Source organism: Odocoileus virginianus, chromosome 22 (genome assembly GCF_023699985.2).
Source record: "Odocoileus virginianus isolate 20LAN1187 ecotype Illinois chromosome 22, Ovbor_1.2, whole genome shotgun sequence".
In the NCBI taxonomy this organism is placed as follows: Eukaryota; Metazoa; Chordata; class Mammalia; order Artiodactyla; family Cervidae; genus Odocoileus; species Odocoileus virginianus.
The window spans coordinates 19,540,896-19,556,432 of record NC_069695.1 but is presented as its reverse complement, the minus strand read 5'-3'; the positions used below and the strand labels follow the sequence as shown (position 1 = coordinate 19,556,432).

Genomic DNA, 15,537 nt, shown 5'->3' with positions numbered 1-15,537 from the left:
AGAAAATTTTTCTTATAAAATTGCTTATAATTTTTTGATATATATTACTCTTCTAAGCCACACGAGTATAAAAGTCACAAAGAAATTACTGGCTAATTTGAATATTTCAAATCAATGTATTGAGAGAAATCACCTCATAATTATATTAAAATATAGATAAAACATTGTATTCTTATCCCTTCTTCTGTCCATGTGCTCTTCCCCTTTTTTGGAACAGGCTTTGCCAACAGTCCTTGCTTTTTACCCATGTTTCTTTAACTTGAGATTAGAAGTTAAATTCTTCATGTGAGAATCACTTGATGTTCAGAAGCCTTGTGAATTGATTTTGAAAACCTCTTGAGGTCTTTAATTCCACTTTAAGGCAGTTCTTCCTATCAGGAGGTATTTGAAATCTCCCTCCTGCAAATTACCATTTCCCTTGGTTCACAAGTCCAACCTGAAAGTTTAGAAGTAGATTAGGGATTTGAAAAATTCAAAATCAAATCCCCTGATAGAAAGCAATGAAAACATAGAAAACTCAAGAGTCTAATCAGTTTTGATGCCTAGCTGGGTCATGAATTGAGCAATTCTTTGCTTCTTTGTAGCCCCGTGGAAATATATGCTTAGTCACTCAGTCATGTCCAACTCTCTGGGACCCCATGGACAGTAGCCCGCCAGGCTCCTCTGTCCATGAGGATTCTCCAGGCAACAATAGTAGAGTGGGTTGTCCTTGCCCTCCTCCAGGGGAATCTTCCCACTCAGGGATTGAACCCAGGTCTCCCGCGTTGCAGGCAGATTCTTTACTGTCTGAGCCACCATAATGTTAAATAAAGGTTTGAGTGGCTTGCAGCCAAGAAGCAAATACTAAGGCTTGATTGGCATATAGCTCTAATTACCAATACTTTTCCCTCAGAAATCCAGCTTGGATATTACCCGGAAAGGGGAGGCATTTAGATTGACCAAAAAAGTATTATTAGATGCCCTTCTCAAAACTATCTACCTACTCTTCCTCTTACCACATTCCATCAATTCAAGTTAATTTGGATAAAAAGTTTCTCTTTAGGGCTACAAATAGGTATTAAATACAGTATAGTATAAATACAGTAGTCATTTACTCCTTAATGTTGAAAAGCACAAAGTTAGTTCAGGGTCAATAATTGAGAGTTCTTTTTTATTAAAGGAAACAGAAGGGAAAAAAGCAATCATGGAAGTGCATTCCTTAGGATCGAGGTGTACAGCAGACCACAGAGGAACTGATAACTTGAGAACATGTCAGTACCAAGTGGATCGTGGGAGCAGGAGGTTGGGGTGGGTATGAAAGTAGAGATGGAAAAGGAGAGAAGTGGCCGTGGTTTGCCAAGTAAGTGTCCCAACATGCATTCATGGGAAATCTTATTGGAGGTTCCTCTGACTAATGTCTTGATTGGAGTGATGCAGCAGATTTGCTTGGAAAACTGCAATCTTCTGTTTGCCACGATTTATTCCCCACTCTCCAGTCCTCAAGTATCATTCCAGTTCCTGCCTCCTTGGGGATAAAAGTGAGAAAGAAAATGGAGAAGAGAGGGGGGAAAGCCAGTTGCCTGCAGACACAGGAAAAGGTAGGTTGCTCCTGATCCCAGGACCTGCACTCTGGCCCATTGTTGCTGTTAGTCAATCACTAAGTTGTATCCAACTCTTTGTGACCCCATAGACTGCGACATGCCAGGCTTCCCTGTCCTTCATCTCCCGGAGTTTGCTCAAATTCACATCCACTGAGTCAGTGATGCCATCCAACCATCTCATCCTCTGCCCTAAATCTTTCCCAGCATCAGGGTCTTTTCCAGTGAGTCGGCTCTTCACGTCAGGTGGCCAAAGTATTGGAGCTTCAGCTTCAGCATCAACCCTGAATATTCATTGGAAGGACTGATGCTGGAGCTAAAACTCTATCCTATAATATTCTATTAAGATTTCTCCTACTCATGTGAGCTACTAGAAATTATTCTCCATAAATGAGTTAGATCTCCAAGACTGACATAATTTAGAATAGAGATGCCTTACTGCAGGTCTTTTTCAAGTGGTTAGGGCTATTTAATTTTTTACTTTTATGTATTTACTTTTTTTTAAGGGCTATTTAGACACAAGGAGGAGTCATTATAAAGTAGAATCAGTCTTAGAATGGTCACCAGGTAGAAGCATAAGAGAAGATGAGAAAGATTGCAAGGCCAATGCCAATCCCTAAGTTAGGATCCACTAAAAAGAGAGAAACCACGTAGTAATGTGAATGAGAAAAATTTAACATAAAGGATTACTAACATGGAACTGGAATAATGGAGAGTTTGCTAATAAGAATTAAAGAGAATTCTTAAGAACCAGGAGAAGCAGACATTATACATGGAGCACCCAGTATCCTTAAGGTTGAAATGGGTACCCCAGAAGGGCTGCAATGCAGTCCCCATGGGGAAGGGCAAAACCACACCCCACTGGATGCTGGGAAGTGGCTAAGATGCCTCATTAGTGGGATTTGCCCTAATCCTGCCCTCCAGACGTCACGGGAAACCCCTGGCCTCTAGGAACTGCTGAACCTGGGAGCCCCTGGGAGTCCCTAGAAGCGTTCACTGCAGGAACCCACTGCAAGAGATACCAGGACCCTGTGGACTCCCAGAACAAGAGGAGGCCAAGCCAGTGCAAGCACAGAGCACCAAGCAAAGTGCACCGTGAAGGGGCCAGGCTGGAGAACACGAGGTTGCTGCTGAAACCACACTCTCCAGGAGCCCAGGACTGGAGACACTGGAGATGCTGGCCGAGTTGAAGGCACTGAGCATGTGGTGGCCAAGGGCACTCTCACCAGCAGGGCACCAGGAGGTCTTAGGTGCAGGATGTCCGTGTCAGGGGGTCACCAGGCCAGAGTTAGGGCCGGGGTCTTTCAAAATGATGGTGTGCTCTGGGACACAGAGCTTGAGTTGAGTGCCACTGGATGGTACCTTCACACACACACACACACACACACACGCACACATGCACATGATCAATTCATGGAGAAGAAGCCCACAGCTGCAGAATCAGGAAGCCCCATCTTCTATTGCCATCCTCCTTATTTAACTTATATGCAGAGTACCTTGTGTGAAATGCCAGGCTAGATGAAGCACAAGCTGGAATCAAGATTGCCAAGAGAAGTATCAGTAACCTCAGATATGCAGATGACACCACCCTTATGGCAGAAAGCGAAGAGGAACTAAAGAGCCTCTTGATGAAGGTGAAAGAGGAGAGGGGAAAAGCTGGGTTAAAACTCAGCATTCAAACAACTAAGATCATGGCATCTGGTCCCATCACTTCATAGGAAATAGATGGAGAAACAATGGAAACAGTGAGAGACTATTTTCTTGGGCTCCAAAATCACTGCAGATGGTGACTGCAGCCATGAAATTAAAAGACGCATGCTCGTTGGAAGGAAAGATATGACAAACCTAGAGAGTATATTAAAAAGCAGAGACATCACTTTGCTGACAAAGGTCCATCTAGTCAAAGCTATGGTTTTTTCAGTAGTCATGTATGGATGTGAGAGTTTGACCATAAAGAAGACTGAGCAAGGCAGAATTGATGCTTTTGAACTGTGGTGTTGGAGAAGATTCTTGAGAGTCCCTTGGACAGCAAGGAAATCAAACCAGTCCATCCTAAAGGAAATCAACCCTGAATATTCATTGGAAGGACTGATGTTGAAGCTGAAGCTCCAATACGTTGGCCACCTGATGCGAAGAGCAGACTTACTAGAAAAGACCCTGATAATGGGAAAGATCGAAGGCAGGAGAAGAGGACGACAGAGGCCAAGATGGTTAGATGGCATCACCGACTCGATGAACATGAGTTTGAGCAAACTCCAGGAGATAATGAAAGACAGGAAAGCCTGGCGTGCTGCAGTCCATGGGGTCGCAAAGACTCGGACACGAGTGCGCAAGAGAACATCTACCGCGTCCCTCTAGCTCCCCCTACTGGCAAAGCTTGTCATATTTATGTCAGAGAAGGTAGTGAAGGGCGAATAGGCAGCTGAGAAATAAGAGATTGACAGTGGTCACTGTATCTAGCAAAGAACTATAAAACTCAATTCAATGTAACTATAAACACCAATACTACATATGTCACCCTGAGATAACTTCGTGTTGTTAGTCGTTCAGTCGTGTCCAACTCTTTATGACGCCGTGGACTGTAGCCCACCAGGCTCCTCTGTCTACGGGATTTTCCAGGCAAGAATACTGGAGTGCGCTGCCATTTCCTTCTCCATGAGATTACTAAGAAAGCGCAATTAAGGTATAGTCTTGGATAGGTAATAAGTAATAACAGTCTCCTGGGGATTCCCAGGTGGCTCAGTGGTAAAGAATCTGCCTGGCAAGCAGGAGACGTAGGTTCAATCCCTGATCTGGGAAGATCCCCTTAAGAAGAAATGGTAAGCCACTCCAGAATTCTTGCCTGGGAAATCCCATGGACAGAGAAGCCTGGCAGGCTACAGTCCACAGGGTCACAAAAGAGTCAGATATGACTTAGCAATGAAACAACAACAATTACCTAGTTTACTTTTTACCGAGGTATAATTGACATATAACATTAGTTTCAGGTGTACAACATAATTTGATATTTGTATATATTGCAAAATGGTCCCCACAGTAAGTCTAGTTAACATCCATCACCATATAGAATGATAACTTTTTTCTCGTGATGAAAACTTCTAAGATTTATTCTCTTAGCAACTTGCAGATATTCAATACAGCATTGTTAAATGTAGGCTCCGTGCTGTAAACCACATCCCCCTAAACTATTTATTTCACAACTGAAGATTGTACCTTTTGATTGCCTTCATCCATTTTTCTCACACCCCCACATGGCCCACCTCTCGCAAACACCAGCTTGTTCTTTGTATCTATGAGCTTAGTTGTTTATTCTACCTATAAATGAGATCATACAGTATTTGTTTTTCTCCAAGTCATTTCACTTAGTACACTGCCCTCAAGATCCATCCATATTGTTGCAAAAGATTTCATTCTTTTTTATAGCTGAATAGTATTCTACTGTATATATACACCATGTTTTCTTTATCCATTGTTGGACACTTAGGTTACTGCTGTATTTTGGCTATTATAAATAATGCTTTTTTTTAAATACACACACAGATGTGAAATTGCTGGATGATATAATGGTTGAATTTTTATTTTTTTGAGGACTCTCCATGACGTTTTCCATAGTGGCTGCATCAATTTACGCCCTTACTAACGCTGCATGAGGGTTCCCCTTTTCCACATTCTTCCCAACACGCTTTATTTCTTGTCTTTTTGATGATAGCTCTTCTCATGGGTGTGAGGTAATAACTCAATGTGGTTTGGATTTGCATTTCCCTGATGATGAGTGAGGCTGAACACTTTCTTGTACCTATTAACCATCTGTATGTCTTCTCTGGAAAAGTGTCTATTCAGATCCTTGACTCACTTTTCAATCATATTCTTTGAGTTTTTGCTATTGAATTGTATGAGTTTTTATATACTTTGGATACCAACCTTTTAACAGATATACAATTGAAAGTATTTTTTTCCATTCAGCGGGCTGCCTTTTAATTTTGTTGGTGGTTTCCATTGCTATGCAGAGGGTTTTTAGTTTGATGTAGACCTACTAATTTATTTTGTTTATGCCGCCTTTGATTTTGGTGTCAAGTCCAAAAATGCACTGCCAAAACTGATGCCAAGGAGATAACTGCCTATGTTTTTCCTAGGAGTTTCATGGTCTCAGATCTTACAGTCAAGCCTTTTGAGTTAATTTTTGTGTATGGTACAAAATAGTGGTCCAGTTTCCTTCTTTTGTATGTGGCTGTTCAGTTTTTCCAGCACCATTTACTGAAGAGACTGGCCCTTTCCTTATTGTATATTCTTGGCTTCTTTGTCACCAGCTTTAGTTGTATTAATTGCAAACCATGCATCATTTACCCAGTTCACTAATAAAATCTAGCAGATGAAAATGGCACAATCAAAACTCATCCCTGGTCATGACCCCAAAACTTCATTCCTCACTTACTTAATCTTCATCCTCCAAAGACCCAAGCTTTCAAGTTGTACATGATTCTTCTGATTCCACAGCCCTTCTGCTGCTCCCAGCATTTCATGAATCACCACCACGGTTGTTTATCTTCATTTTTACTGCTAACAGTTCAGAAAATTTGCTCTTAACACCATGATTTTTATAATAGGTTTTTGGTTCATGTTTCTATCTTCCCATTTATACAGTGTATAATAACTGTCACTCCAGCATTCTTGCCTGGAAAACCCCATGGACAGAGGAGCCTGGTGGGATCGCAGAGGTGGGGATGACTTAGTGACTAAACAACAACAATAATGGACTATCACCCTTTAATCTCTCAAAATACTTTGATTATAGCACATTTGTTTTTAAAAATGAATAACCATGCTTATTTGTTCAAATTAAACTTTTAAAAATTTACATGAAATGTACTACATCCATGGACCTCAGATGACTTTTCCAAAGCTATTTTATTAAACAGCCCTTCTGCTTTGTCTCTTTCTATAGGATGTGATTTTCCAGGCCTTCCAGCATTTCTACCTTGTCTCATAAAACAGGAAACTGATGGTTTACTCTCCTCGAAGAAAGTGGTCTCTGGGTGCTCTCTCACTAATCTTTTTGGTACAGTTGAGAAAATGAACTGTAAACACTTGACTCAGTACTAGACACCCTCTTTGGAAAAGTGTGCCCTCAGGTGCACGCATTCTCTGCTTCTCCGGGTAGTAACCTTATACAGGCATAAATCTGCTGCTCCGAGAAATCAATGTACCAAGCAGAGAAGCAGTGGAATGAAATGTAAGAGGTACACTGGCTGCCGGTCTCAACCACATTTTCCAATCCAGCTTTTATAAAATTAAAATTTATAAGATGGAAATGTGGTCTCCATCTGTTTTAGTAACATATTTTACTTTCATGTGATTCCAGATTTTGGAGAGGAAGAAGAATGTTACTTAGCTCTGTGCCTAAGCCCCACTCCTGTGCCTGGCAGGGGACCCACAGCTCACAGCAGGACACAGGTAAAGACTCTGGTGCCCAATGAGGTTAAAACGACTAGCCCAACTGTGTGGCCATCTAGTGAAAGAATGATTCATGCAGTCCAGATTTCAGAAGTCCAAGTGTAAGATGACTGGTAATAAACCATGATTCTTTCTATGTGGGAGTCACTGGGGGTTCCTTCGAAAATCCAGTGAAAGCTAAGAACCCTCTCTTCTAAAAAAAAAAAAAAAAAAAAAAAAAGCACATTATCACAGTAACATTTGTAACAATTTCAGGAGGATTGCAGACTTCCTAAAGCCTAAAACTGACCCTCACGTGTTCCATGGAAAGGACTTCAAACTAACTTTTATTCTGTTTATACCTTTTTAATTTATATTTACACTCTTCCTTCTGCTTTCATTTCATCTTCCTTCCTGAAAATCTCGCTTTTTCTACTATGTCCACTAGTTTTTTGGTCATTTAATTAAAAAATTTTAAAGCATTAGCTAGCATGTTTCCCAGGTCCATATTCCTAAATGAATGGCATTTAATTGCTGAAATGATTAATATCCTGTTCCCCCCACCCAGACAGCATGACACAGCTATTAAACTATATACAAATGTTCCCTCTATACACAGACTCATGAAACTGGCTTTCGATATAGTTGAACTGAATTTAATTTTGAATATCAAAGCAATGCCTTTAAGTCATACCAAAAAAACCACTCAAATTCTAAGATAAGTAGGTCTCATAAATTTGGAGCACACAGGTTTGGTCAGCACCACCAGGATGCCTAGAATAGAAGTGACCAAGCATTTTAGGTTGAATTCACATATAAAATGGAAGAATAAGGAACAGTTGGCAGCACTCTAATATTCATTGATTCTCAGATCATGCCAAGTTTTTCTTGTGTGTAGACTGAAACATGCAAATTAAAGTTATTCATAGTACGCAACGTGAACATAACAGCATCTGTCATCCCCTTCATGCAACAGGGAGTTCAGTGCAGGTCTTACCTGAACACTTAAGGACATCACATGGTACCATCAAAAGGAAGAGGGAGACCCCAGGCAGAATGCATAGAAGAGATGACAGAAGCAGCTCATAAGCCTCACCCCCACCCCACACACATGAAGTGAATGAAAAAGTTGAATTTGAATATGGAAGAAGGAGTTATCTTGATGGAGTATCTTTGGAGAGAGTTCTCCCTGCAAAAATAAAGACAATGGATGTATTTCCTCTTCAAGAAAAAGGGGCTTTATGAGTCCCCTAAGTTAGAGTTTGTAGTTAAGTGCTATTTTCTTCTTGCCTAGGTGACTCAAGGTATAAGTTCAGTTCAGTTTAGTTCAGTTCAGTCGCTCAGTCATGTCCAACTCTTTGCAACCCCATGGACTGCAGCACGCCAGGACTCCCTATCCATTGCCAACTCCTGGAGCTTACTCAAACTCATGTCCACTGAGTCGGTGATGCCATCCAACTATCTCACCCTCTGTTGTCCCCTTCTCCTCCCGCCTTCAGTCTTTCCCAGCATCAGGGTCTTTTATAACAAATCAGTTCTTTGCATCAGGTGGCCAAAGTATTGGAGTTTCAGCTTCAACATGATACCTTCCAGTGAATACCCAGGCCTGATTTCTTTTAGGATGGACTGGTTGGATCTCCTTGCTGTCCAAGGGACTCTCAAGAGTCTTCTTCAATACCACAGTTCAAAAGCATCAATTCTTCAGCGCTCAGCTTTCTTTATAGTCCAACTCTCACATCCACACATGACCACTGGAAAAACCATAGCTTTGACTAGATGGACCTTTGTTGGCAAAGTAATGTCTCTGCCTTTTAATATGCTCCCTAGGTTGGTCATAACTTTTCTTCCAAGGAGTAAGCAACTTTTAATTTCATGGCTGCAGTCACCATCTGCAGTGATTTTGGAGCCCCCCAGAAAATAAAGTCTGTCACTGTTTCCACTGTTTTCCCACCTATTTTCCATGAAGTGATGGGACTGCATGCCATGATCTTCGTTTTCTGAATGTGGAGTTTTAAGCCAACTTTTTCACTCTCCTCTTTCACTTTTATCAAGACTCTCCTTAGTTTGTCTTCACTTTCTGCCATAAGGGTGGTGTCACCTGCATATATCAAGTTATTGATACTTCTCCTGGCAATCTTGATTCCAGCTTGTGCTTCATCCAGCCCAGCATTCCTCATGATGTACTCTGCATGTAAATTAAATAATCAGGGTGACAATATACAGCCTTGACGTACTCCTTTTCCTATTTGGAACCCGTCTGTTGTTCCATGTACAGTTCTAACTGTTGCTTCCTGACCTGTATACAGATTTCACAAGAGTCAGGTCAGGTGGTCTGGTCTCATCTCTTTAAGAATTTTCCAGAGTTTGTTGTGGTCCACACAGTCAAAGGCTTTGGCATAGTCAATAACGCAGAAGTAGATGTTTTTCTGGAACTCCCTTGCTTATTCGATGATCCAGGAGATGTTGGCAATTTGACCTCTGGTTCCTCTGCCTTTTCTAAATCCAGATTGAACATCTGGAAGTTCATGGTTCATATACTGTTGAAGCCTTGCTTGGAGAATTTTGAGCATTACTTTACTAGTATGTGAGATAAGTGCAATTGTGCGGTAGCCTGAGCATTCTTTGGCATTGCCTTCTCTTTGCGATTGGAATGAAAACTGACCTTTTCCAGTCCTGCAGCCACTGCTGAGTTTTCCAAATTTGCTGGTGTATTGAGTGCAACACTTTCACAGCATCATCTTTCAGGATTTGAAATAGCTCAACTGGAATTCCATCACCTCCACTAGCTTTGTTCATAGTGATGCTTCCTAAGGTCCACTTGACTTCACATTCCAGGATGTCTGACTCTAGGTTGGTGATCACACCATCGTGATTATCTGGGTCGTGAAGATCTTTTTTGTATAGTTCTTCTGTGTATTCTTGTCACCTCTTCTTAATATCTTCTGCTTCTGTTAGGTTCATATAATTTCTGTCCTTTATTGAGCCCATCTTTGCATAAAATGTTCCCTTGGTATATCTAATTTTCTTGAAGAGATATCCCACGTCCAAGGGCAGAGGAGCCCTAGCAAGATGGTAGGCGCTGGAGCAGCGGCTCTGAGGAGCTACCCCACGTCCAAGAACAAAGGAGAAGCCCAGCAAGACATTAGGAGGGGTGAAATCATGTTTAGAGACGCTCAGAGGGCTCAAACAAACCTTGTGTGCACCAGGACCCAGAGACCCCACAGAGACTGAGACAGAACTGTGTTTGTGCATCTCCTGTGGAGGTACAGGGTCAGCAGTGGCCTGCCGCAGGGACAGGGGCTCTGGGTGCGGCAGACCTGGGTATGGCATAAGCCCTCTTGGAGAAGGTCATCATTAACCCCACCGCCAGAACTTACACAGGACTAGGAAATAGACTCTTGAAGGGCACAAACAGAACCTTGTGCACCAGGACCCAGGAGAAAGGAGCAGTGACCCCACAGGAGACTGACCCAGACTTGCCCAGGAGTATCCAGGAGTCTCCAGCGGAGGCGTGGGTTGGCGCTGGCCTGCTGCAGGGTTGGGGGCACTGAGTGTAGCAGTGCATGCGTGGGACTTTCTGAAGGAGGTTGCCATTATGTTTATTACCTCCACCATAGTTTAAAGTGAAAGTGAAGTCACTCAGTCATGTCCGACTCTTTGCGACCCCCATGGACTGTAGCCTACCAGGCTCCTCCGTCCATGGGATTCTCCAGGCAAGAATACTGGAGTGGGCTGCCATTTCCTTCTCCAGGGGATCTTCCCAACCCAGGGATTGAACCCAGGTCTCCCTCATTGCAGGCAGACACTTTAACCTCTGAGCCACCAGGGAAGCCCCCACCATAGTTTGGGCCCAAGTAAATAACAAGGAGGGAACACAGCTCCACCCATCAACAGAGAATTGGATTAAAGATTTACTGAACACGCCCCTCCCATCAGAACAAGACCCAGTTTCCCCCTTCAGTCAGTCTCTCCCACCAGGAAGCTTCCATAAGCCTCTTATCCTTCTCCATCAGAGGGCAGACAGAATGAAAACCACAGTCACAGGAAACGAACCAATTTGATCACATGGACCACAGCCTTGTCTAAGTCAATGAAACTATGAGCCATGCTGTGTACAGCCACCCAAGATGGACAGGTCATGGTGGAGAGTTCTGACAAAACGTGGTCCACTAGAGAAGGGAATGGCAAATCACTTCAGTATTCTTGCCTTAAGAACCCCAAGAACAGTATGAACGGTATGAAAGATATAAGAGAGAAGCTTTGATGGCAGAGTCAAGGAAAATTCCTGGATCTTGGATGACTTGCGTGCAATAAGTTTTTAAGAGCAGAGAATGTGTGCTTTTGAGGTGGATCAGATGTGGGAGGACATTCATGGGAGACCCAAAGTTCAGTCTTGTCTGAAAGAGCTGGCTGATTTAGGTTTAAACTCCTGCCAAGTGCACAAGATGCCCTGGAGAAGGAAACAGCCGCCCACATCGGTATGCTTCTCTGGGAAATCTCATGAACAGAGAAGCTGATCGGGCTTCCAGGGGATCACAAAAAAGTCAAGACACTACTGAGTGACTAAACAACAAACAAGTGTGGAAGTGCAGATGCCGGGTCGTGGAAGAACCATCAGATAAAAATTTTCTTGATCTCCTTTCCTTAACTTTCTCCTTGCATGCAACTCTGTGTAATAGAAACAGAAGTGGGGAAAGAGACAAGGAGGGGAATCAGGTCCCCTTACCCAACCCAAACCATGGCAGAGAGATAGGTCCAGGCTGGGTGGGGGAGACAGAAGACCCACCTTTAGATGGCGGGCACAGTTGTGAATATCATGGGGGTCTGGATGTGTTAGTCCCTGGAATGAAGCCACTTACATTTGCTGGGAGAGACCAGAAAACCCAACAAACATGACTTACATGTAATCCTGGGCAGGAGAGAAATGAGGGCCAGTAGGAGCCAAAAATCAAGTTGCTTATGATTAAATCTCCCAGAAAGTGTTTGCTCAACATTTATTTAATATCGTAAAACTAAAGGAGAGAAAATTTAATCTCCATTCCTTTTCAAAAATAAATTAAGATCTAAAAGTGGCCTCAGAGTGCTCTAGAAACATGTAAACAGAAGTAAAGATAAGCAGACCTCTGCCAGAGGGGGGATAAAAAACTCCGCAAACAGTGGAAAACAGGCCGGTCAGTTTATACTGACATCAGTGAAATGTAATTATCTCATTCTTACGTGGTTTTAAACACATAAGCATAACATGTTATGCATGAACTTGGAGGAAAAATAACTAGCATTATGGTTATTGCCAGGGTAACAAACAGGGCAGACTGAAACACCAACCCAAACCCCATATTTAACAACAAGATAATAAAAGATAAATGCATTATGAACCCAACATCTGCGGGTAGATATTACTGCAAGATTAACCCTGAAGGAGGCATGAGGCAGACTAAAGAGAAAAAACATAGGAGGAAAATGTGTTTGGGTTTGGCATTTATATTGGCATATCTCGTTTTACTGCATTTTGCAGAGGTTCCTTTTTTTTTTTTTTTTTTTAAACAAATTGAAGATTTCTGGCAACCTTGAGTTGAGCAAGTCTTCGGGCGGGCACCATTTTCTCAACAGCATTTCCTCTGCACATCCCCGCACTGCATTTTGGTAATTCACACCATATTTCAGACTCCTTTGCTATCATTATACTTTTCATGGTGATCTGTGATTAGTGATCTTTGATGTTGCGACTGTCATTGTGTGGGACACCATGAACCACTCTCATGTAAGAGGGCAGACTTAACAGATAAATGGGTGTGTCTTCTGAATGTTCCACTGATTGGCCACTCCCCTGTTTCTCTCCCTTTGTCTCCCTCTATTTCCTGAGACACAACAGTATAGAATTTAGGCCACTTAATAAGCCTACAATGGCCTCTACATGCTCAAGTGAAAGAAAGAGTTGCATGTCTCACTTTTAATCAAAAGTTATAAATGATTCAGTTTAGTGAGGAAGGCATGTTGAAAACCAAAAGAAGCCAAAAAACAGGCCTCTTGCCCCCCAAAAAACCAAGTTGTGAATGCAAAGGAAAAGTTCTTGAAGGGTATTAAAGAGGCTGACTCTAGTGAACATGTGAATGATAAGAAAGTGAAATAGCATTGTTACTGATATGGACAACGTTTCAATGGTCTGGGTGATCAACGCAGCCACAAGATGCCCTTAAGCCAAAATCTAGTCCAGAGCCAGGCCCTAACCCTTTTTAATTCTATGAAGGCTGAGACAGGTGAGGAATCAGCAAAAGAAAAGTTTGAAGCTAGCAGAGGTTGGTTCATGAGGTTTAAGGAAAGAACCCATCGCCGTAATGTGAAAGTGCAAGGGAAGCAGCAAGTCTACTGTAGAAGCTGCCGCAAGCCATCCAGAAGATCTTTGCTGTTGTTGTTTAGCGCCCATGTCGTGACTGACTCTTTTCAACGCCGTGGACTGCAGCACGCCAGACTCCTCTGTCCTCCAGTATCTCCCCGAGTTTACTCAAACTTATATCCATTGAGTCGGTGATGCTTTCTAACTATCTCATCCTCTGCCATCCCCTAACTAAGATAATTAATGAGGGTGGCTATACTAAACAACAGATCATTAATGTAAACAAAACATCCTTCTATTACAAGAAGATGTCATCTAGGACTTCCACAGCTAGAGACGAGAAGTCAATGCCTGGCTTCAAAGGTCGGGCTGACTTTCCTATTAGGGGCTATTGCAGCTGGTGACTTGTAGTTGAAGCCAGCGCTCATTTACCATTCAAAATCTTAGAGCCCTTAAAATGTTAATTGTACTCCATGCTCTATAAATGGAACAACAAAGTCTAGATGACAGCCCATCTGCTTACAACACTGTTTACTGAGAAATTTAAGCCTATTGTTCAGACCCACTGCTCAGAAAAAAAAAAAGATTCCTTTCAAAAATATTTCTGCTCATTGACTATGCACTTGGTCATCCAAGAGCTCTCATAGAGATGTACAAGGAGATTAACACTGTTTTCATGCTGTTGAAACTTTAACAGATGAGGAGATGCTTCTTATGGATGAGCAAAGGACGTGGTTTCTTGGGATAGAATCTACTCCTGGTGAAGATGCTGAGAAGACTTTTGAAATCACAAGTAAGGATTTAGAATATTAGCTAAATTTGGTTGACTAAGCAGCTGTGGGGTTTGGGAGAACTGACTCCAGTTTTTAAAGAATTTTGACTGGAAGTAAATTGGTATCAAACAGCACTGTAAGCTACAGAAAAATTGTTGGTGAAAGGAAGTCTCAGTTCATGCAACAAACTTCACTGTTGTCTTATTTCAAGAAATTGCCACAGCCACACCAACTTTTAGCAGCCACCACCCTGATTAGTCAGCAGCCATCAGCATCAAGGCAGGAACCTTCACCAACAAAAAGATCACGACTTGCTGAAGGCTCAGGTGATGGTTAGCACTTTTTAGCAATAAAGTATTTCTCATTAAAGTATTTACATTTTTTTTTAGATATAATGCTATCACATGCTTGAGAGACTATTGTAGTATAAACATAACTTGTACATGTACTAGAAAACCAAAAGGTCATGTATCTCACTATATTGCAATCTTGTGCTGGTGTGGAACTGAACTCACAACATCTCCAAGGTTTGTGAAAAATATCAGAACCAGGTTTTCTACTGGGTTTCTACTCTTAGAGGTTTTCTACCTCTAAGAGTAAAAAGGCTGGCTTAAAACAACATTCAGAAAACTAAGATCATGGCATCCGGTCCCATCACTTCATGGCAAATAGATGGGGAAACAATGGAAACAGTGACAGACTTCTTTCCTAGTGAGTAGTGCTATGCTAGTAAAACTTATACAATTGATTCTTCTAGGGAGGTAAAAGTCACAGTTTGTAGTGTATACTGATTTCCATAGTGTAACTACTTCCACCACGCTGACTTCAAGCTACAAAGTAAGTGGGTCACTGAGCAGAGATGCACACTCACTCACCTTGTGTCTCAGCCTTAAAGACAATAGGAGGAAATTACCATCAATAACGGGCTTCCCTCGTAGCTCAGTCAGTAAAGAATCTGCCTGCAAAGCAGGAGACCTGGGTTTGATTCCTGGATCAGGAAGATCTCCTGGAGAAGGAAATGGCAATCCACTCCAGTATTCCTGCCTGGAAAATCCCACGGACAGAGGAGCCTGGTGGGCTACAGTCAATGGGGTTGCAAGAGTCAGACACGACCGAGTGACTAAACCACCACCATCAACAGTAAGTAAAACTTGTGATTAGAAAGTCATGTTTCTGAGAACTTATTGCCATTTGTTCCTAATATTCATTTAGTTTATATGCTTATATGGTTTGATTTTATAGTTTAAATGTAATGTTTAACAACAAGCACAAAGTCTCTGGACTTTTCACAGTAGACCTTGGTGAGCCCACCAAGCCAGCTCCAGCACACTCATCAGCTCAGATGTCTGGTTTCTCCTGCTGACTCTGGGAAAAGATGGTGGCAAGGGGGAACAAAAAAAAGAAAAAAGGTTTCTGGCAAAAG

The 15,537-nt window shown here is 42.1% G+C and overlaps 1 long non-coding RNA gene and 1 other non-coding gene across 2 annotated transcripts; both read left to right on the top strand.

Annotated features, from left to right (window-relative positions):
• The first annotated feature begins 4,183 nt into the window (after positions 1-4,183).
• On the top strand, positions 4,184-14,122 carry LOC110147878 (uncharacterized). The gene is made up of 3 exons (XR_011482802.1): positions 4,184-4,260; positions 6,937-7,028; positions 14,039-14,122. It is a non-coding gene; the product is annotated as an uncharacterized lncRNA (long non-coding RNA).
• TRNAA-GGC (transfer RNA alanine (anticodon GGC)) lies at positions 4,306-4,376 on the top strand. The gene has a single exon. It is a non-coding gene; the product is annotated as a tRNA-Ala (tRNA).
• Positions 14,123-15,537: the final 1,415 nt, after the last annotated feature.